Source organism: Zonotrichia albicollis, chromosome 15 (assembly GCF_047830755.1).
Source record: "Zonotrichia albicollis isolate bZonAlb1 chromosome 15, bZonAlb1.hap1, whole genome shotgun sequence".
NCBI classification, from domain to species: domain Eukaryota; kingdom Metazoa; phylum Chordata; class Aves; order Passeriformes; family Passerellidae; genus Zonotrichia; species Zonotrichia albicollis.
In genome coordinates, this window is record NC_133833.1 from 971,208 (window position 1) to 993,323 (window position 22,116).

The 22,116-nt window shown below is 49.1% G+C and overlaps 1 long non-coding RNA gene across 19 annotated transcripts in view; it reads right to left on the bottom strand.

The window, feature by feature from the left end:
• The window catches only part of LOC102066740 (uncharacterized), a 56,330-nt gene that overhangs the window by 32,303 nt on the left and 1,911 nt on the right, over window positions 1–22,116 (bottom strand). For 9 of the 19 annotated variants that reach the window (XR_003381662.2, XR_003381659.2, XR_003381660.2 and 6 more), the window contains exons 2-6: window positions 6,405–6,549; window positions 5,477–5,586; window positions 2,065–2,193; window positions 1,877–1,954; window positions 1,500–1,573 (exon numbers count right to left, since the gene is read on the bottom strand). This is a non-coding gene — a long non-coding RNA (uncharacterized LOC102066740). Of the gene's footprint in view, window positions 1–1,499; window positions 1,574–1,876; window positions 1,977–2,064; window positions 2,234–5,476; window positions 5,587–6,404; window positions 6,550–22,116 lie in introns of all 19 variants that reach the window. The other 10 variants (XR_012582773.1, XR_003381664.2, XR_012582770.1 and 7 more) reach the window with 9 other exon arrangements.

The window sequence follows — 22,116 nt, forward strand, 5'->3', positions numbered from 1 at the left end:
AAGGAAAATACTGGGAAGGACTGGTTAAAAAGAAAACCTTGGCTGAAGTGAGATGGAAAACAGATTTCCCGGGTTAGGTAAGTATCAGAAAATAATGCATAATGTTGGACATCCGAAAAGGGAAGTAGGAAAATATTTAGGAATGTGCACAGCCATTTGCAGCCTATGAAAAGCAGTTTCATTAGGAAAGGACACTGCAAGCAGTGCCAGGAGGTGCCACGCTCCAGGACCAGCCTGGGAAATGGCCATATCCTGTGCCCAGCACTGCTTTTCTGGGAGCGCCTGTGTGCAGCTGGCTGAGGATTCCCCAACACATTTTCATTTCCCTTTGGGTTTCAGGGAGTCTCCATCCCTCCTCTGCCAGTTTGCATCTGTGTGGGTCCTGCTGCTTCCAGGGGGAATCATATCTTAGCAACACCGACTAAATTAAAATTAAATTTAAATAAATAAAATATAATATAAAAATATAAAAAATAATATTTAATAATTAAAAATTTAAATAAAAAATAATAATAATAAAAATAAATGAAAATAAATGAAATAAAAATCTGTTAAAAATAAAATAATTTTTAAAAAATTAAAATAATACAATAAAATAAAATAAATTAAAAATACAATAAAACAAAATACAATAAAATACAATAAAATACAATAAAATACAATAAAATACAATAAAATACAATAAAATACAATAAAATACAATAAAATAAAATAAAATAAAATACAATAAAAGTGAGACCCAGCACAGACCTGAAACCAAGGCCAGGCTGCAGCCCACCTGCAGGGTCTGTCCAATTAACATCTCCTCACCCTTCAGCTTTGTGAAAGCCCACGGTGCTGCCATGGAGTACCAAGCTCACAGAGGAAATCCCCCACGTGCCTGGAGCACCTGAGGGAAATAAAGCCATCTGTTCATTGGGGCAGGCCAGCCTCACTCTAATTAACGTACAGAGCTGCATTAAGGGTCTCTCCTCCATGCAAATCCCCTCTTGTAAACAAACCTCACAGGCCCCAGCCCCAGTCTCCGAGGCAAGTTCCAATCTGATTAGTTACTCCACATGCCTTAAATCCCCCCTCACAGATACCAGAGAATGAAACTACCTCTTTTCTGAGACATATGAAACACTTACTGATGTTCACCTTGAGGTGTCCTTTGCAGTGATAATTAGTGAAACTGGGACCTCGCTGGGTGAAAAACAAGCAATTTAATTTGTTTTTTTGGCAGTAGTTGTCCTCCAGACCACCACCCACACAGCACAGCACCAGACCTCCACCACAGCCCAGCACACACTGAGTTTTATCTCCATATTTGCATTACTCCAGACTATTTTGGGTGCCTGTTAAAAGCAGAGCATAGAGTGCAAGGTGTGTAGTTCCGTAAATTAGAAAAAGGAGACTGAATTAATGGGAAGGGAGTTCAGCAGCAGCTTTGTGCCATTCTCTGAGCAGCAGTCCTGGAAAGCACCCATGGGAAAAGCACTTGGTGCAGGTGAGCTCACCTGGGCAGGAGAATTCCTGCAGGAACACACAGTGTGCAGTCTGGAAAAGCAGAGGGATGAAGAAGCAGTCTCCCCTATGGAGGAAGTGCATTTGTTAACTGATGGTTTAACCATGGGAGCCCCAAACTGGAGCCACAGGCTGCTCCTGCACAGCTCAAGGAGCCCCAAGGAAACTCCACAGCCCCTCTGAGCTGAGCCTTCCCTCCCTCCACCAACACCACTTCCTTTTCTCAGATAATTAATTTGTCTTCTCAGTATTTCCATTTAGAGACACAAGTCTGAAAGCTCCCCAAATTGGCACCATGTGCATCCCAGTCCTTTCCAGCCTCATCCCTGCCCCACTGTGCTCCCCTCACAGGGATGTGACCCCAGCTCACCTCAGCCCAGCACTACAAAGGGTTTGAAACCAGCCTGATTTCTTTCTCTTGCCTTGTACGTCACTTTTTTCTTCTGTTCTGTTTAAAAACAGACAGGAAACTGATAAAATTATGGGAGCTAAATGAACATTAAGCACTGTATACCTCACTGATTTGGGTTTCTGCCCTGCAGAGTCTGTAGATGTTACCTGTGATGTTCACACAAAGGTTTTGCTTCTCTTGTCTTGCTTCAAGTCAGATCCCAGTCTTCACTCAGGAGGAGAAGTCCCTTTCCCCAGCAGTAATGGAAATTCCCAAACAGGGATAAAATGATGGTCCTGCAGTAGAAGACAGCAAGAGAAGAGCAAGATGCATTTCCTGAAAGCAAAAAAAGAAGATTTTCATAGAAGGTGAGCTCTGCTGTCAGGCCCAGCACTTCCAGGCAGCTCAGAACAAACATCTCCCCCTTGGCCTGAAGGAACAGAATGGCAAAATTTGTTCTTACAAAAAAAATGAATGAAAAAGTGAAATTGTGGGTGCCCTGTGCCTGTGTGTGGGGCTGAAGCTGCCCAGAGCAGCTGGGCTGCCCTAAACCAGTGCAGGTAAACAAGAAATCTGATGGCCAGGGGAGAGGCAGTGCCGGGAACACTTGTGATTTTGGCATTGAAAGTGTTACAGAAAACTTGCCATAAAGTTCTTCTGAGGCTTTAATTTCCCTCCCCCCAATCTTCCTTTGATTTTGATCCCCTCCTTTCCTCGTGTCCTTTGAACTCTTAAAAAGGCACTTTGAAGAGATGTCATAAAGTGGGGGCTTTATTCAGCATCTCCTCTTTGATGCTCCTGCTCCGTGTGTGAAGTGCAGCCCTGCAGGATGTGGAGCCAGAGGAGCTGAAAGCTGAGACAGAAGGGAAAGGGCACAGAAGCAAAAGTGTGGCTGTGGTGGTTGGGAGCAGCTCTGGGCATGGCACAGCCCCAGGGAGGATCCAGGGGGAGGATGAGGATGGAGGAGAGGGGCAGCAGCTGGGGGTCCTTCATCCCAAAGGCCACCCTGGTGTCACCACCAGGTTACAGCTGTGTGACAATCCTCCTGCCTGGATGCCTGGGTGACATCCCCGTGGGAAGAGCCCTGTCTGTGTCACTGGAGCATCTCTGGCACCCAACCCAGGGCTCAGCCCAGCCCAGCAGCTCCAGGAGTCGGTGCTGCCATCACCCCACAGCCATCCCCACCTGTCCAGCCTTAAAAGGTCCTGCTGTCCAGGACAGAAAACAGTATTAAATAACCAAAAATGTAAATATAACCCTATTAAATAGTCAAAAATGTAAATAATCCCATGCACACAAACCATCAAGAGCAGACTTTCAGCTCCCAAACCCATCCCATCCAAACTGCCCAGGCAGGAGGAAGCATGATGTCATGGTTCCATGATGCCATGGCCCAGGCAGGAGGAAGCATGGTGCCATGATGCCGTGATGCCATGGTGCCATGATGCCGTGATGCCATGGTGCCACGATGCCATGGCCCAGGCAGGAAGAAGCATGGTGCCATGATGCCATGATGCTGTGATGCCATGGTGCCACAATGCCATGGTGCCATGGCCCAGGCATGAGGATGCAGGTGCAGAGCTCAGTCCCATCTCCTCAGAGCCAGTGAGAGTGCCCACCACACACACCCTTTCCATGCTGGAGTATCTAGAAAGCTCAGTACCCTCAGAATCCCACTGAGGCTGGAAAAGCCCTGTCAGAGCACTGAGCCCAGCCCTGCTGCAGCCCAGCCTTGGGCTGGGTGACTCTTTTCCCCTCCTGAGCTCTGTGGGACATTTCACACTGAAGCAGTTTGTGCAGCACAGGCCCCGTGGCACAGAGCCACTGCTTGGAGCCTCTCAACTTTGTTTAACCTTTGCACAGGGAGTTGCATGAACTCATCCAAGGGAACCTCTCAGCTAGGGAGAAACAGATGTTCAGGCATTAGATAAGCTGTGAGCAAGTCCACGGTGTTTATCAGCAGGGACATGGGGCTGACTTTGGGTTTGTTATTTTTATTGGGTGACCAGTGGTAGGAATTATTCAGAAATAAGTGAAAATTATCCTGAAAACTGCTTGAAGTGCTTCTGAAATGATCTTTTCCTCAGCTGCTCCTTCTTACCTGCAATATCAATTCATATTCTTTTTTCTTTTTCGTTTTTAGAATTACAGCCAAGTATCTGCTTCCAAGACTGAATGCAGATGCAGCTGGAACAGGAAATTTTAACTTGCTTCCAACCTGGGAATTTTGCACTTTAAGCTTGAGATAAGGAGAGAGCTTGGTTTTAAAGACACATGTCCCTTAACAAAAGACAATTGTCCTTCCAGAGGGGCCACCCCACAGCCCTCCTGAGAAACCAGTACTGCAGAAAAAGGCAAAATCTCAAGAGTTGAGTAATCCTGGTGTGCAGGGACACCTTCCACCGGCCCAGGTTACTCCAGCCTGGCCTTGGACACTGCCAGGGATGGGGCAGTCACAGCTCCTCTGGGCACCCTGTGCCACCCAGGCACAGCCACAGCTGCACTGGCATTGCCCAGAATTTGTCACAGAGGACAAGGGAGACCTGACAAAGCCACCAGGGCTTTCCTTGGTGCAGCCAAGGAGCCCTGGGAAGAGCCACAGCAGCCTGGCTCCTCCAGCAGCTGCTCCCTGCACACAACCAGCCTTGAGGAAAGCAAGCAAAGGGGGAAAATGAAGCAGTGAATGGAAAATGAGTATTTTGCCATGGGCATTTTGTGTTACTCACCTGTGGCAGACGTTTTAAAGGCACAATCAAACATCTAAAGCTGCAAATATAAAAGCTGGCACTAGGGAGAAACCCAGCACCCAGCTACCCAAACATCACCTGAACTCAGGGCCTGGAGTTTCCATCTCCTTGAGCCCTGCTGTCCCACTCACATGGACATCTCCCCAAGGACCTTCCAGGGAGCAGAGAGCAGCCCTGACACGGCCAAACCCACTCTGCAGCAAAGTAGGTCAAACTGAAATGCTCTGCTCTCAGCTGAAGGTCACCACTGTCTCCCCAGGCTGCTCTGGGCAAGAGAAGTGTATTTACATTGAGGAGATGTGGAGAGGTTTTGGAGCTGGAAGTGGTTAGAGGAAAAACAGGCTGTTAAAGAGAGCAGGAGCATGAGCCTGCATCCGAAATGCTGAGCGCTGAGGGAGGAAAGAATGAAAAATCCCAAATAACAGACATTTCCCTCAAAGGGCAGGAGTGTTAGAGCTGCCTTCCCCGCTCCTGGGCAAGCACTGGGAGCTGTTCCTGTACAAACTGCAGCACTGATGAGAGGCCTTGGGTAACATTTGCAGAGGGCTTTGACATGGAAAGTCCAAATTTCCCTTTACGGAGGCAAAGTCTGACAAAAGCAGAATGGAAAGAGGTTTCTGACGGACAAAAATTGACTCCCTGGCACACGCACAGGCCCACGCAAACTTTCCAGCCTGCCCTCCAAGTGTGAGCACTGGTGTTTCCATTAAGTGCCTGAAAGCTCAGAAAGCTTCTGGAGAAAAGGTGAACTCCTGTTTAGACTGAGCACAACTTTTTCCTTGGATTTCTGCAGAATTTTTACATGTGGTTTTGCAGCAGGGGCAGGGATTACCTGGGTACATTTGTGGGTGTCTCTTCTGACTGCCCTGCAGGAGGAACACAGGTGTAGCCACTTCAGGGTGTTTGTCTGAAATCACTGCTGGGGACGTCTGTCAGAGGAGACTTCATATAGAAATAAAACCATAGAAAAAAATCACTGAATTTTTCAGGTTGGAAAAGCCCTCTAAGATCATGGAGTCCAAGTGTTCCCCAGCACCACCAATGCCACCTCTAACCCATGTCCCCAAGTGCCACATGCACATAGCTGTTCAATTCCTCTGGGGATGGGCACTCCACTCTTTCAAGGAAGAAATTTTCCCCAATATCCAACCCAAACCTCCCCTGGTGCAACTTGAGGCCACTTCTTTTTGTCTTGTCACCTGTTCTCGGGAGAGGACACCAATCCCCACCTGGCTACAGCCTCGCTCATCTTTGTCTCGCTCATCTCTCCCATTTTCAGCCTTCCCCAGGCAAACTCTGCCCTCTAAGATGCTCAAAGGCTTGCTGGTCTTTCACTGGTCAGCTTTGCTCCCAAGAACAGCCCTGGACCTGAAGGCACACTGAACTTTGGGAAAGCCCAAACCTTAAGCAGGCTGCCTCCTCTCCTGGTGTCGCCAGCATGGTCCCACCACCCAGGGGACCCCTGGAAGCCTCAGGCAGGGGACACACAGGTTCCATCACTCTCACCATGCACAGACCATCTCCTCTGCCCCTGTGGAAGCCATAGCAGTGCCTGCACAGGAGAGTTATAAGACTAATTAATGTGTTTTGGCTGTCTCCTAATGAACCCCAGCAGCTGGAAGCAGGCGCGGCGCCAGCTCCACGTGACCGCCCCGCTCTGCCTTGGCCTGGGCTCAGCAATCTCTGCTCCAGTCTCCAGTTGTCCTGCACAGCTCCTTTTCCCCCCAAACTGAACTAATCAATGTCTGGCTGCGATTTACCGTGGAGGGAGGGGGAGAAACGTGCCTGGAGAAGCTGTTGTGCATCACCCAGCGCGCTGCGAGCCTGCTCCCGCGCAGCCATGCCCAGGATTCCTCCCCTCCATTTATCTTCCCGCGAGCAGAACGGCTGGAAGCGGATGAGTGCCTGCCATGGAGAGCAGTTCTGAGTGAGGTTATTGCATTCTTGACTTAAGCCCATTTTTCTGGTTTCCATGCAAACGTCAATGAATTTTAAAAGGGAGCATTCAGCCCAGACCTCCCGATTCAGACAAATACAGTATCTCTCTATATGGGGATTATGCTCCTGCTTGGCAGAGGGGGAATCCATTGGATTTCTTCTCCTCTCACCACTACAACCCCTGACTGTCCCACACACCCCAGTCACCTCCATCGGCTGCTGCACCATTCCCACGACTCCAGGCAGGAACACTCACTGCAAAACTCAGGAATATAAACGCTTGCACCCCATACATGAACACCCACACACGTACAGGTGTGTGCCGGCCCCGAGCACGGCAGGAATGTAAATATGTTTTACTCCTAATTATGGAAAGCACTTTGGCAGGAGGCAGCCGGGGACACAAAGAGCTACTATTGAGGTTCCTCAGGCTGTGGCCTCCATTCAGCACACAATTGACAATATTTAGACAGCATGGGCTGGTTCCTTCCTTCGCAAGGTAACTTCCTGCTCTGGCAGCCCCGGCAGGCTGTAAATGACCTTGTGTTTGAGGACAGTGGCAAATCAAATAATGGGCAAAGGCCAGCGGCGCCTGCTCGCTGCTGCTCCTCCAGCACCATTCCCTCTCCCTGCTCTCCTCCCACAGCCCCTGGGGCCCAACACAGCTGGCAGGAGATGCTCCTGTGTGCCCAGCAGGGAGGCAGCAGCCAGGGAGCACCCGGAGATCCCACTGCACAAAAACCATGGCGTGCAAATAAAGACTGACTTATTGATCCCAAAGGAATCTCATTTGGGGTTTTGTCTCGCTCATCTCTCCCGTCCCAGTTTCAGCCTTCCCCAGGCAAACTCTGCCCTCTGTGATGCTCAAAGGTTTGCTGGTCTCTCACTGGGCAGCTTTGCTCCCAATCCCTGCCTCGCTGCCCATGCCCTGCTCCAGTCTGGCTCCCGTAACACACAGGGCCAGACCACAAGGCACATTGACTTCTGCAAGTCTGGCTCTAAAAGCAAATAAAAAGCTTTTCATTGACACTCAAGTGTAGGTGCAGCAAGTCAAAAGCCTTATTTTCATGTTTTACAGCGCTCCCACCTGAATAAATTCATTTTAAGTGCCACTTTTCCATCTGTGGATTATGAAAGGTTGGGAGGTCTGGATGCCATCACCAGGAACCAAAGGGCAATATATCACCCAGTGCAGGAGCCTGTCAGTGCTGCTGTATCCCACAGCCATGGGCACTGCAGAGCCTTGCCAGGCACTGCCCCTGGTGAGAGCAAGCATGAGCAGAGCCTGCCCTGGACACACGGACAGACACACAGACACACGGACAGAAGGACACATGGACAGCAGCAGGTCTGCCCCTCACAGAGTGGGACAGGCACGTGGCCATAAAGCAATGGTGGGACATGAATGTGACATGGCTCAGTGGAAAGAAAACCCCCAACATAAAATATTTCCTAATCCGCCCACCTTCCTGCTCCCGTTTGGAGCAGAACGGCTCCATTGTGCTCTGGGGTTTGCTCAGGGCAGAGCCTGCACAGGGAAAGGGGGGCTGCACATCCCTCAGCATGAGCACAGCCCCAAACACAGCTGGGGCTCTTGCAAACACCCAGTTTGGACCCAGGGTTAGCCCATTTCCAGCTGTACTGCACAGCATCACCTTACATTACAAATCACATGTACCTGTGGGTGTAAGTGCAAGTGCCCGAGGCAGATTTGGCACACAAACAGCTACAGGAGAAATCTGAAGAAATAAAGTGTCATGGGATTGTTGGCTTTGCATATATTTGATTTTCCAGCCATTTTTAATCACATGGAAGCGCAGCTTAGGGGTGTTGGAGCATCACTGCTGCCAGCCCAGAGCACAGAGGTGCTCTGTGTGCCCAGCCATCAGCTCTGAGGCTCTGTCCACAGGGGAACGTGCACCATCCCATCAAACTCACAAAGCATCAGCAAGCCCAGCATCTGCCAGGAGGAACATCAGCAGGTTTAAAGAGAGACCAGATCTGCCAGGAGGAACATCAGCAGGTTTAAAGAGAGACCAGATCTGCCTGCTGCTTTAAACATCAGCAGGTTTAAAGCCAGAGCAGGAGCAGGAGGTGCTCCCTGTTTTCTCCCACTCAGCACACAGAAGGATTTCCACAGCCTTTGGTGGCTCTCAAGCAAGCCAAGGAAGGCTGGAGTTTGTTCCACTGGTGCAAGGAAACTCCTCTGACAAACCAGGAGGGCGTTTGGCTGAGCAGCACGGGGCTCCTCTCTCCTCACACACACAACCCTCCACAGTAATGCAGGGACAGAAGCACTAGGTGGCAAAAAAAGCCAACAGGTCCTTATTAGTTACAATCTGGAAATGAGCATTAATGTCTCTATGAAATTTCAGTAAGTTTAAAACCATCCAGGATGGGCCCAAAATCAGCAAATTTTGCTGTTCCCAGTGAAGGATGGAAGTGAGGGCTCACAGTCAGGCAAAGAAAAGGAGGAGAAAGGGGTTAAACCCCAAATTGTTACTGAATAAATAGTACCAAAGTAGAAAAAACATCTTGCTGGATTTCTGAGCACCATTTCCTTCCTGGCAATGACCGTGTAATAAAGCATCAAAATAAACAGTAATCAAAAAAATAAATGTCTGGAATTGGTCTGTATTCCAGATGAGAAACATCTGCAGGGGTAGATCAGCAGATCTTTTATCTTTTTCCTGGGCAATTAGTTGGACAATTCTGCTCTCTTATAAGTAAAATTATTCTCCCAGCCTCTTCTATCACCTCATAAATTAAATCAGTATTTTTGCAAAGGAAGGTAAAATCAATAAATACCTCCAGATAAATAAGAGCAAAAGAGTCCCCTAGACACAGCTGAGCCCTTCTCCTTGGGACTGCTCCCTGTGCAGCTCTCCTCATTTCCAACTGCACTTTCTCAAAAGGATGGGGCAAAAAACCAACCCTCAACTGTTTTAAAATTTAAAAATAAGGTTATAATTTTTCCTGTGCAGAAATGAAGATGAGATAAGGCTGGTTTAGACCAATGTATTAACTGTGACTTGTTACAGACCACAAACAAGGACAGAACCATTCATTTTGGAGCCACCACTGCCAATTATGAAAACATTGTGCTTGCCATACACATTGATTAGAAAAGCTGTTTGTTTGAACTAATAAAGCAGTAAATGAGCTGAAATTGTCTTTTCTTTATTTTTAATATGATAAATGGAATAAACTATGGGTACATCTGTTCCAAGCTTCTTCTCCAAAACATGTTATGTCTGAAAAGCCTGAAAAATGTTCTTTTCTATTCCAACATTTCAAAGTAATGATTTTCTGCAAAGCATCACCTACAAAACATCCATCAGGCTTACACAGTTTAATCCTCATTCTGCATTTAGTTCCCTTTCTGAGCTAAACCACATTACATGGGGAGGGGAAAGGAGGCATTGGCCTCCAGATAAATCCTGGGCATCCCTGGCTCAGCACCCCAGGATCAGGAAGCCTTTGGGTTGGGAAAAGCCTCCAAGATTGAGTTCAACCATTAAACCACCATTAAACAAAGTCCCCAAGTGCCACTTGTACAGCTGGGCCACTTTCAGCCAAATCTGTATTACAACAATAGGAAGAAGCCAGAGGGACAGACACGCGCTCTGTTTCAGACACAAAATTATTTTCCCCTCTCCTTTACCACTATTTTTTTAAACCTTGGTGCTTAGGTCTGGGAGCCTCTCCCAGCAGGATAAACCTCTGGTCATCTTGAGCAGGAAAATGCACACAGACCTCTCGGATTTTAAAACCATTTCCACCAAATTGCAAGGAAAATTCCCTGCAGCATCTGTGCAGCACTGCAGCAGTCCCTGCTCCCTGAGACACCACACCTTTACTCCATGGAGTAAATGCTCAACCTTTTCTGCCCAGGCACTGTGGTGACACAGCACAGCAAGGGAAATCCATATTCCAGCTTTGGGATCTCCCAGGATCAGTCCAGCTGGAGCTGGGAATGCAGACCTGCTCCCTGCCCTGCCTCAGAATGGGAGCTTAGTAAAACAGCAAACAGAGAAAAAAAAGTGTCACCAGATAATGAACACCTTATTTTAGGCTGTGGTTAAGTAATTTGCTTTTCTGAGTTGTTTTATTGTATTTAGTGGGGGTTTAAGGGCAGCCATAGTGAAGTTTCTACATAAAGGAAAAGCAAACAGCTGAAGAGTCCTCCCTGGGCTTTGATCCTCCCTGCAGTGAGTAAACCATGAAGTGATTGTTAAATCCTAATCCGATTTAAAGCTGCTTTTGAATGCTTTAGGGGAGGAAGTGCTGGCTCTCACCGTCCCTTCCAGCCCAGGGGTTTAGAGCTGTGTCACTCTGCTGTGCAAAGCCAGGATCCCCTCCCTGGCAGCTGCTGCAGCCCAAAACTCCCACCTGGAGATGAAGCTCATTCCAGCTGGGAGTGAATAAATCTGCTCGTGGGGGCACCTGGAGAAAGCTCTGTGCAGCTCCCCAGTAACTCAGCTGGGGAAAACAGGGGAGCAAAGAGCCAGAGGGCAGCGCTGGCAGGCACCACAGCAAACTCCACACCAGCTGCAGAGGGTTTGGCACGAGGTTATTGCCCCGCTGCCCACGCCTGGGCACTGCACAGGCACCATGCAGGAGCACAGCTCCTGGAATGAGCCACCAAGGAGCTCTCATCCTGGGCAAAGCCCTGGACCTCTCCTGGGCAGGCCTGGCTTTGCTGTGTCAGACCCTGCTGACAGCACAACCCAACCTGACACCAACAAACTGCCCTGACTCTCCTGAGGAGCATTTCAGGGATGTGGATCCAGAGGATTGCTTCCCTTAATCTCTGTTGAACTTAGCACATGAAAATATTTATATTTTTTCTTCCAGAAATGCCATTCAAAAGGAGTCAGGATCAAGCAACCTGCAAAAATGTAATACAACAATTGTCAACCAAACTTCAGCTGCAGCATCTTTGCTATGAGAGTCTCCCATGAGTTTTATGCCACCTATTGCTTATTCCACACCTTATTTTTCTCTGGACCCCTCTGGTTTATTGTTGAGGTTATCTAGAAATGTAGCTGGGGTATACACCTGTAGCCCAATGGCCCCATGATTACAGTCAGAGAGGTGTAGGACCCTGCCAGACCAGGAGCTGCACAGCCAGAGTGACAGCCCTGGTCTCAAACGGTTTATGAAGGACAAAGCCAGGAACACTGAGGATTTAGGATCCTTACATCTGGATTCTGTCACTGTAGCAGGATAAAACAAAGCCATGATCCAACCTTCTTTGGTCAAGCATGGATCAGAAGATGAGCAAACACATCCCAGCCCAGCAGTTGTTATTTTCTGTGTGTTCAGTCCACCACGAGCCTGGTAGGAGCAGAGATTTCAACATGAAAACCAAGGCCCCAGGACACCAGGATTAGAAATGTGCTGGCAACTGGCAAGATATCAGAACAGTTTCCTTGGCTGGAGCCAAAAGGCAGGGATTTTGTCTTGGAACTGTTTATAAACCCCAGCTCCAGAAAAGCTTAAGAGACTGAGTGTGATCATTGACTCAGGAAAACCAGGACACGGGTGTTGGCTCCAGGGACATGGAACAGCGTGGGTCTCCAGGGGAAAACCAGATTCCATGTGCACATTCAGCCACAACTGCAGCTCTCCTGGCCCTGGATCCCACCCTGAGCATGGCCTGAGAGCTGCTCCAGCCCCACAGTGAGAGACCTCTCCTCTCCAGGATGTTTCCAAAGGCAAAAATGAGGAAAGGCAAGAGCAGGACCCTCTGCTCCATTCCAAAAGCAACTTCTAAAGAGCAAAATGACCCTTTACTCCAGGAGAATGTGCTTTTTAGCAAGACTGCTACATTTTTTGAAATGATCTCTTTTCAAACAATTAAAATCCACGCCCACACCATATGCAAGGCCGCGAGTCAAATCTCTGCTTTGCATCACACACGGCACTTTTAAATGACATCTCCTTTTTCCGGGGTGGAAAATCACAGTCAGCATTTGTATATAAATATTATTACACAGCTTGAATGTGGAAGCCAGGAAACAGAGAGTGCTGCATGACAACGTGCTAAAAATTCCTTGCTGCATTTTTTTTGTGTGGAGGAGCCAGCACTGTTTGTACAGGGATCCCATTGTCACACACGGCGCTGTGCCCACAGCAGCTCACCAGGACCAACACGTCCTCCTGAAGCAGAGTGAGCAGCACTGAGGAAATTCCCTCCTCAGCTTCTGATACTCATTCACTGCTCTCCTGGAAATTAGGGATTCATTTAACCTGTGCATACATTAAATCCCAGGCTATTGTCATGCTCTCACTACTCGTATGCCTAAGAACAGGAACACAATAATTAGGAGGGTGAGCTGGTCCTCCAAAGAGAAGCAGATGAAGAAACTGCTGGCACACATTCTCTTTAAAGTCATAATAGCATTAGTTATCTGAATAATATTGCTTAATTCTAATGAAAGTACATTTTATTAGACAGATTTTCTACCTCAACAGTCCCCTTTCATAGCTCACAAGTGACTGGCAGGGTCAAAGACTAGGACTGGCCTTTGTTTTGGGCTAAGATCAAGCTTAGGGTCAGCTTGCCATGCAATAGCTTGAGCCTGTCTGAGTGGCATCAGATCCTCATTTCTCCAGGGGTGCTTTAACTTGCTATGCCAGGCTGGGGAGACTGGAGTTTAACAACCCAGGGCTTTTCCATTGCCAAGGAACAAATGACAGCACCTGAAATTGCAATCTCCAGCCTCCAGATCACCAAACCTTAATCCCTCCATATCAAATGGTCCAGTTTCTGCTGCTAAAAACACCCAAACACGCCGATGCCGGCTCTTCAAGCATCCAGAAATAGTGCTTGGTTTTTTGAAAGCCACACACTTCCATGTGTCCACAATGTGCTGCTTGCCTTTGAAAACAAAAACACTTCCAGTGGAGATACACACTGTTCCACTGGAGCAGTCAATGCAAGCCCTGAGGCACAAAAACCTCAGAGAGGGAGAAGCCACGTCCGGAACGCCCCGATCGCAAAAATCCAACAGAGCAGGGGCGCACTGGGGATGCTGCAGCCCTGACATCCAACCATCCCTGCTGAACAGCACCAGGACAATGGAACAGGAGCAAGGAGAGACACCCCAGCACCGACAGAGACACTCCACGGGATGGGCAGAGTGTCCTTAGGGCTGTCCTTAAAGAATCTCACTGCTCTCCTGCTGGACAAAGCAAAACTGACTTGTCAAAGGTGCTAAAGCTACTCCAGGCTTGATAGGAGAGCCTGGGACAGCAAAGGGACACATGACACCCTCGAGGAATATTTTTAAAGAAAAAACTGTGGCTGGAGCAGTAAAGTGCCTGGGATGGGGAATATGGGAAAAGTGGATTAAGGTGGGGGTTCCATTCAATCTGTTCTCCCACTGCTCTATAAATATCCCTAAAACTCCTGAAGACAGCAAAACATTTCCCTTTGCAGCTTCCAACCCCAGAGCCCTTCAGAAGAGCCCACAGAGCTGGACCAGGGCCTCCTGCCTGAAACACCCCCAGGGCTGGACAAGTAGGACAAACCACATAATTTCATTACTCATATCACCAAACTTGTTGAGATAGGATGAAAATTCTGAGGGTTCCCTGCCCCTTTGGCTGCCAAGCTCCTGTCAGGGATATCAATTTGCAGACCAGCTATAAGAATTTAACATTCCTGACAATTCTGGGGGCCAAGATTTGATTTGATTATGAAAATTCAGGGTCATTTCCAAACTTTATTCATTCTGGTTCTAATTACTTCGACAAGTTTTGAGGTGAAATCTCAAGTCTCTTTCAACACATGCTTTCATGAAAGGAAATTCACAAAACCAAAGGATAAACAGGTCAAAATTAGTACAAATAGCTTTTCCCTTCTGACATTAACCCTTTCAAGGGATACTGGACATAACTTGATGGTCTTGGGAAGTTCCCATCCATTAGACAGACAGAGGACTTTGTTTAAGAACTGAAAAACTGCGGTTTTAGACTGGACTGAAATCTCAAAATTCCCAAAATTCTGGGCCAACAATTCACACCAGTTTCTCCTCCCTAGTTTTCCATTTCCCAAGCATTTTCCATTGTCCCAGAGATGAGCACAGCCCCTGCCCTGCACCCAGGCCCAGTGAAGACGTGCCCAGGGCCTCGGGAGCGTTTTCCCCTGGAGGAACCCAGCCCTCACATCCCATCCCGTTTGGAGCTTGGGCTATTTTTGCCCTGTGCATCATCCAGTGCCTGTCCTCGCTGGCTCTGGCCTGCCAGGACGATGACTAACTTTCTCCCTCCACTTGTTCCCTCCACCCCTGAGAACATTCACATCCATCTGGAGTTCCTCACAACAAAATATTTTGCAGCGAACCAAAACACTGTAAAACAGGATCAGCCACCCCGGCCTGGCATCCTCACAGCTCTGGCACAGCTGGTGCCCTCAGCCTGGGCTGGGCAGGCTCCCCTGGCCCCAGCGTGGCCCTGCAGGTGCCCAGTGAGGAACCCCTTGGGCTGCACAGAGCTTTCCTTATCAGTGAGGTGCTGCTCATGGCCTGTGGTTTGCTTTCTGCCCATTTTAACGTAAATGGAAGAGAATCCCAGAGTGGTTTGGGCTGGAAGGGACCTGAAATCTCATCCGTCCCCACCCCTGCCATGGCAGGGACACCTCCCACTGTCCCAGGCTGCTCCAAACCCCATCCAGCCTGGCCATGGGCACTGCCAGGGATGCAGGGGCAGCCCCAGCTGCTCTGGGCACCTGTGCCAGGGCCTCACACCCTCACAGGGAGGGATTTTCTCCCTGTATCCCATCCATCCCTGCCCTCTGGCAGTTGGAATTCCCTTCTCCTGTCATTCCATGCCCACCTTTCCATCTGCTCCAAGCACTCAGCCTCACTTCCCCTCCCCACCGGGACCAGGAGCTCTGGAGATGCTTTACCCAAACTCTCTGGGCCCTATCCAAAGATCAGAAAGCTGAGGAGGGACAGGAACAAAAGGGTGCTGTCAGCTGAACGAGAATGAGTCACATTAATTTCAAATACTATCTGCTTTTGTCCATCAGCAGCCAGGGCTAATTGGGGTGCTGAGGAAATGCATCCCCTCCCAGGTGCTGTGAGTGTCCCTTGTGCTGCCAGGCCTGACACTGATAAATCCCCCACTCACAGGAAGGAAGAAAACTCTGAAGGGAGCCAGGAGCAGCAGAGAGGAGGAAGGTGCCCAAAAAAGAGCTCACGAGGAACAAAGAAAAAAAAAATAAAAGCTTCTGAGATCCATTAAAGGCAAATCATTTAACATTTACTTTTCCTTCTGGTGCTGTTCTAAGTTTCCACATTACTGCACCATTAATTAGGCAAAACTACAGGAAATGATGGGTATTTTGACAGAGCATTGACTGCTGGACTTGGCCCAGCAGAGCTGTCATAACATCCTGATATACAGCATGAGGGGCTGTGGGCTGGGGGGCTTTTAAAGAAAAAACTGAACCACAACAGAACACTAAACCCCAGTAATTCTGTCAGAGGCAACAGGTTAAGGCCACAAAGAAAAGTGGGGTTTAAGGGCAAAAAAAAATTTCCTTTCAAATCGCATATTTTCCAGTCTGTAAATTTTTAATGGATATAATCTGGGTATTTTCAAAGCAGGGACAGGAGGAAATTAGTCAGGAAAATATTTAAGTGTTAGAATGTGGTAATTATATACAATTATGTGACTCTGTAATACCCAGTGATACTTCAAAGAGGGAAGGGCTGGGTTGATTTTGCTCTGCTGCTGTACCCTGTGGAGGAGTAAACACGAGGGGTGGAAAACCAGGGTTATCAGGGCTGGTTTTGCAGGGACAGTCAGGTTCCCCTCGTCCCTGTGCAGCTGGGGTGAGGTGCAAGCCCCCCACAGGCTCCAGCAGGGCCCCCACAGCCACCATGAACCTCCTGGAACATCCACCCCAAACCTCAGCCTGGAGCAAAGCCACACCAGCTCCTCAAGGATGGAGCAAACCCACACCAGCTCCTCAAGGAACGGCACTTTCCTGAAGGGACTTCAGCTTGGAGGAGTATTTTCACTTGCAATTTGTTTCAGCAGCTATAAATCATGAATGAAATGCCATATTTCAGCATTTCCATTGTGATGTGTGTTACAGATCCCCCAAAAACCAAAGCCAGTTAAAAATGACGGTGTGGGGCTGGAGACGGGAGCCACACAAACCAGATCAATGTCACAGGGCCCAGAGGAGCTCTGGTTAAATGTGCAGTTAATTAATCATCCCCCATCCTGGGGAGCCAGCAGAGAGCCACAATCCAGAGTGATTTTACAGTATAAAACCCCAGGGCAATTGTTTCCCACCAGCACAGCCCCCGGCACTGCAGCCCACGGCATCTTCTCGGTGGAGTCCTTGCACTTTAAACCTAAACCTCAGAAAGAACAGAAATTACTCCCCAGGAATACCTTTAACTACTGCAGCAGCTGCACTGGCATTAAATTTGTGCCCTTTTGCTCCAAGTTTCACAAACTTCAGGCCAGAAATGCAAGAGGAGAAAGCCACTGGAGGTGCCTTGGTGATCAAACCTCCCTCAGCTCTGGGGATTTACCCACTGGCATTGCAGGACTTCAGCTCTTTAAAAAAACAGCCCCATCTTCCCCAGCAAATCAAAACTAATTGGTCACAAAAAATGTTTGAAAGCTGACTAGATTATTTCATTGAAGAGATCTCTGAGATTGTTTTGATGTAATTTGGTTTTGGGGAAAGTTCAATTCTACAGAAGAAGGAAAAACAAGAATATAACAGTAATTTCTTTGAGCTTTTATGCTGATACATTAATACAGCATGGCTGTTACTCATCAGTCTCCCTGTCTGTGTCAGGTGGAAGATACAGACCTTGTCCCTGCCAAAATAAAGATGGATTTGCTGTCTGCTTTTGGTCACTTCAGTATATGTGCAAAAGATCAGCTGATATTTAAGTGTTTGCTTTGCTGTTCATTAATTACACTATGCAGTGAAAAGTTATGTGGCTTTTCAGGAAGGGATTTGAGGGTTTTCTGACCAAAATGTAGCTGGGTATTAGTGAGGGTTTCAGGCACGGCTGCAGCATTTCTCCAGGCTGCTGTCAGTAATTTTAGCTCTGGCCATGGACTGCAGGAGTGAGAACAATCCCAATACTGGATTTTTCAGGCTCAGCCTGACCTGCCATAGCAGTACAGACACCAGAGGACCTGTGAAGCACTGCTGCATGGTCAGCATGACTTCCAAGGTCAGGACTTTTCCACAGCATTGCTTTGTTGGCCAGGGAACACCATTTCCTCCCTGTGAAAATTCATTTCCTGCTCACAGGTGAGTGATGGCTGCTGAGAGCCCTGAGCACCTGCTGGCATCACTTCTTCCCTGGCACTTAAAAACCAGACATCCACCTCTCCTGAGCCCAGAATCCCACGGGAAAGACAATTCCCAGCTGTGGCAGAGAGGGGCTGAGCCCTGCCAGGGCACCCAGGGCACGGGCCGGGGACAGAGGGGCAGTTCCTTTTGCACTCCTGAGCTGCAGATGGCCACAGTCCCTGTGCTGCCCTGCAGGTCCCCAGACAGGGATGCTCCACAGGGACCTCTGCCTTGGCACACCTGGGAGAGCTCCCAGGCCCTCGCAGAGAACGTGGAGAGCAGCGCTTCCCCTGCCCGGCAGATATGTTTGCATTTGTTCACTTAGCTGCTAAAAATGCTCGAGTCACATGGGAACGGCTGGGAACGCAGCCCAGGAATTCAGTTTGTAAGCAGAATTGTGTTTCTGGAGACTATTGACCTGAACCGTAAATAAATATCCAGAAAAAAACAGGGACATGTTCTCAATTTATGGTCCTTGAGATGATCGAGTCAATCAAAAACAGGTGAAATATTTCCCTCCCTGAAATACAATCAAGAGGCTGAGTCCTGCAGGTTGGAAAAGAATCCAGAGCCCTCCCAAGATTGAGCAGCAGGCCCAGTGTCAGGGCTGGAGCCCGTGATGGGAAAATCCAAATCTCAGACTGGGTCTGTGCCTGATAAGGAGCAATGCTGCTCTGCCAGGAGGGATCCCAGCCCCTCAGAGCCCTGTGCATCCACCACAGCCAGGCTGGAGCCGCTCTCCCTCTGCCTGAGGAGCTCCACCTGTGCAAAGCCCAAAATCCCAACCCTGGTCAGGTCCCAGCTTCAGAATTCGCATTTATCTCAGCGGAATTTTGCGTGTCAGTGAATGGCAAATTGCTCTGATATACTGAGTTCAGCTTGCAAGAGAATGGCACGGCCAGCACACAGCAAAGAGTCAGAAAACATCTTCAAAGCAGCAAAACTCCAAAAAGCAAGGGCAAAAGATGGGGCACTCAGGTGAAATCAAAGTTGCCAGGTAAGTCAGATATAATTGCAAAAAATAAACAAGTACAACACCCAAGCCCTCAAAAAATCCCTTATATACTTTATATATCCAAGGCCAGGTTGGACAGGGCTGGGAGCAGCCTGGGACAGTGGAAGGTCCCATGGCAGGGATGGAATGAGATGGGATTTAAGGTTCCTCCCCACCCAAACCATTCCAGGATTCTGTGATTTGCCATTTTCTGAGTCCAAATTTGCTGCACAAACTCCTGTTTAGGTTTGCTTCAGGTTTTTCTGTGCCACTCCTAAAGAATTGGTTCAGAATTCCCCACCACAGACCAAGGCTGCAGCACCAGCTCAAGACTGAAGATCATCCCTTCCACCTGACTAAAATCTTCTCATCTTCCCCGAGCTGCTGCTCCCGAATTTCCATTGCCTGTGTTAAACCCAAAATAACTCCACAGCCAGGTAAGGGCACAGAACTGCAAGGGAAGGAAGGAAACGAAGCAGTTGGTGTTAATTATGCAAACCAAGATGTGACTCCAAGGATGTGAGTAATGTCTGGATACAACAACAGGTGCCTGATAAGAGAGGAGGAAGCCCAGACCTTTCATCTGAGCCGCAGGAGCAGCGAGAGCTTCACTGGGAGCACAGATAAGGATTCTTAGTCAGCCCCAGGGCAGTTTGCAGAGTTTATGAGGTGATTTCATAACAGGAGGGGACGTGCTGCCCGTGCCAGGGCCTGGCTGCCAGGAGAGGCTCCTGCTGTGTGCCAGGGCACCTCAAGGCAGCCAGACAAAGCTGGGGACACTTCCCAAGTGTCCTGCACGGTGAGCCCAGCACTGCCTCCCACCCACACAAAATCCAGGCAGCGACACCCACCCATCCATCCTGGTCACAGCACCAGGCTCCTCTCACTTCCCACAGGCTGGGATCCAGAGGGAAGCTCTGGAGGGAGGTGGTGAATCCCAGGGAGCCCCAGGCTCCATCAGCTCCCAGATTGTGCCAGTCTCACCCTGTGAGAGCAGCGCCCAGCACCTGCACAGCTGAGCAGGCACTGCTGGCTCCTGGCTGGCACCTCTGCTGTGGCACCTCTGCTGTGGCACCTGCTTTCTGTTTGGCACCTCATTGCCACTGCAGGCTGTGCCCAAGGGCCCACGATCCCACTGCTTTCCCAACACTTGTGTGATCCCACAGAAACTCCTCTCACTCGTCTCCATGACAGAGCAGCTCGCTAACTGCTGGTTGCAATGCACCAGGGGAGGAGAATTCCTATAGCAACATCCAAACAATTGCTCTGACTTATGTATGACAGATATCTGGCACAATCCAGCAGTACTTATCAGCAGGACTCATCCTTCCTACTCTGCCTATGGCACCAAGCAAATCAGGAATATGGGATTCTGGAGCAATGCATTTCCATGCAAGGGGCACATTGTGTCAGTGGATTAAAAGAGAAACATTCAGTTTTGCAGGTTTTATCAATTATTTCTAAGAGGTGATAAGATTTGAAATTCTCACTTTTCATTTTTAATAGGAAAATTTAATCTAAAGTTTCCATATTTACAACATGCACGGCTATGGTGAAGTAAATAATGAGAAGGAATTTTTCATCTTTTCTTCTCCTTCTATCACCAAGAGATGGCAAAACCACCCACGTGGGCATCCTTTGGTTCCGAGAGGCCAGGCCAAGGTTACAAACCACCTCCTCCACAACAACCTGCACCCACTGCCAGCAAATCAGCAAATTGCACAGGCAGGATCAGCTGAGACAGGGAGGGAGCTCCTTCCTCAGCCCTGTTACGGTAAGGCCCGACCCAGCCAGAAAGGATTTGGAGCACGAAAACCTCAGCAGATAAAGTCCCCACATCTGCTCTTGATCCAGCTCAAAGACAGCAGAGTGCCAAGTGGGGCAGGACTGAAGGCAGAGCACGGCTCCTCGCTCAGAACGCCTCTGAAAAGCCCGAGCTCCGCGTTCCCCAGGGGGTTGCACTTTCACTTTCCTAAATTGCCTGCATATTTGCTTTTTTCTGATGGCAGATTAGGAACCATGCATTTCCTTAAACCGCCAGCTTTGGGCCAAGACACACACGCCCTGCCTGGAGCCGTGCCAGCCCACACAGCAGAGCAGGGCTGGAGAACCACGCTCCGGAGCGAGCTGCTCCAAGGGGAGCCCTGGCTGCCAGCACTCACACCCAGCCCTGCCAGCCTGCTCCCAGGATGTACCAGAACCAGACTGAAGAGCTTCAGAGGCAAAGCAAGTGCGGCAGCAGCACAGCCCATCCCAGAGAAAAAATCACGATCAAAAATCTGCAGCCATTTCAGGGTTTAAATGGGCATGAAATGAGCGAGCAATTAATTTCCTGCACGAGGAAGGAGCGCAGAGCTCAGTATCAGCAGCACTGCCAACGTGGATAAACTCATTACATGTCCTGGGATAAGGGGTATTTCCCTCAAAGCCTCAGCTTCCAGAATCCCACAGGGATGACACAATGCTCCTCCCTGGCACTGCAGCAGCCCCAGAGCCCTCCCGACAAGGAATCTCCTCCCCACAGGCACAACCTGCTCTTCACGGCAACATGAGGAGATCTGGGGAGCAGACAGAGCATCAGCAGAGGTGGGGACACCCCATCCCTCCCCTGCTCAGCCCAGCACAGCACAGAGGCATCTCCAGCTCCCCCTGTTTGCAGAGGGATCCAGAGGAGCCAGGAATCTGCAGAGTGCACAGCATCCACCACCCTCGCGCTGGGCTTTTGCCTCTGGATCCTGATCCAGAGCCCACTGGCACCAACAGGAACAGCAGCTTGGAGGCATCCACACGCAATTCCAAACCCACACACAATTCCAAACCCAAAGCCGTGTATTCCTGAGCAGAGCAACCAGGCTAAGATCTAGCAAGAAACACCTTTGTCCATAGGGGAGAATTAGTCAAATCATGTTTTCAGTACGTCTTAAGGAAGAGGTGAATTAGCTCCAAGATTTACAATCTCCTAATTCTCTGCCTGAAAAGGCTCCATCCATCCCCAGCCCTACCAGCAATATTCCCCTTTTCTCTCCCGAGAGCCGCACAGCCAGAGCCCATTTCCTCCTCACTCCTTCACACCTGGATAATGATTTTGGTTTCCCCTTTCTGTTTTATTGCTGGGGGTTCCCGGAGGGCAGGGCTGGCAGGGCAGTGCCCGGGGCTGCTCTGGGGTTCCAGGCTCGGGCAGCAGAGCGGCTCTGCA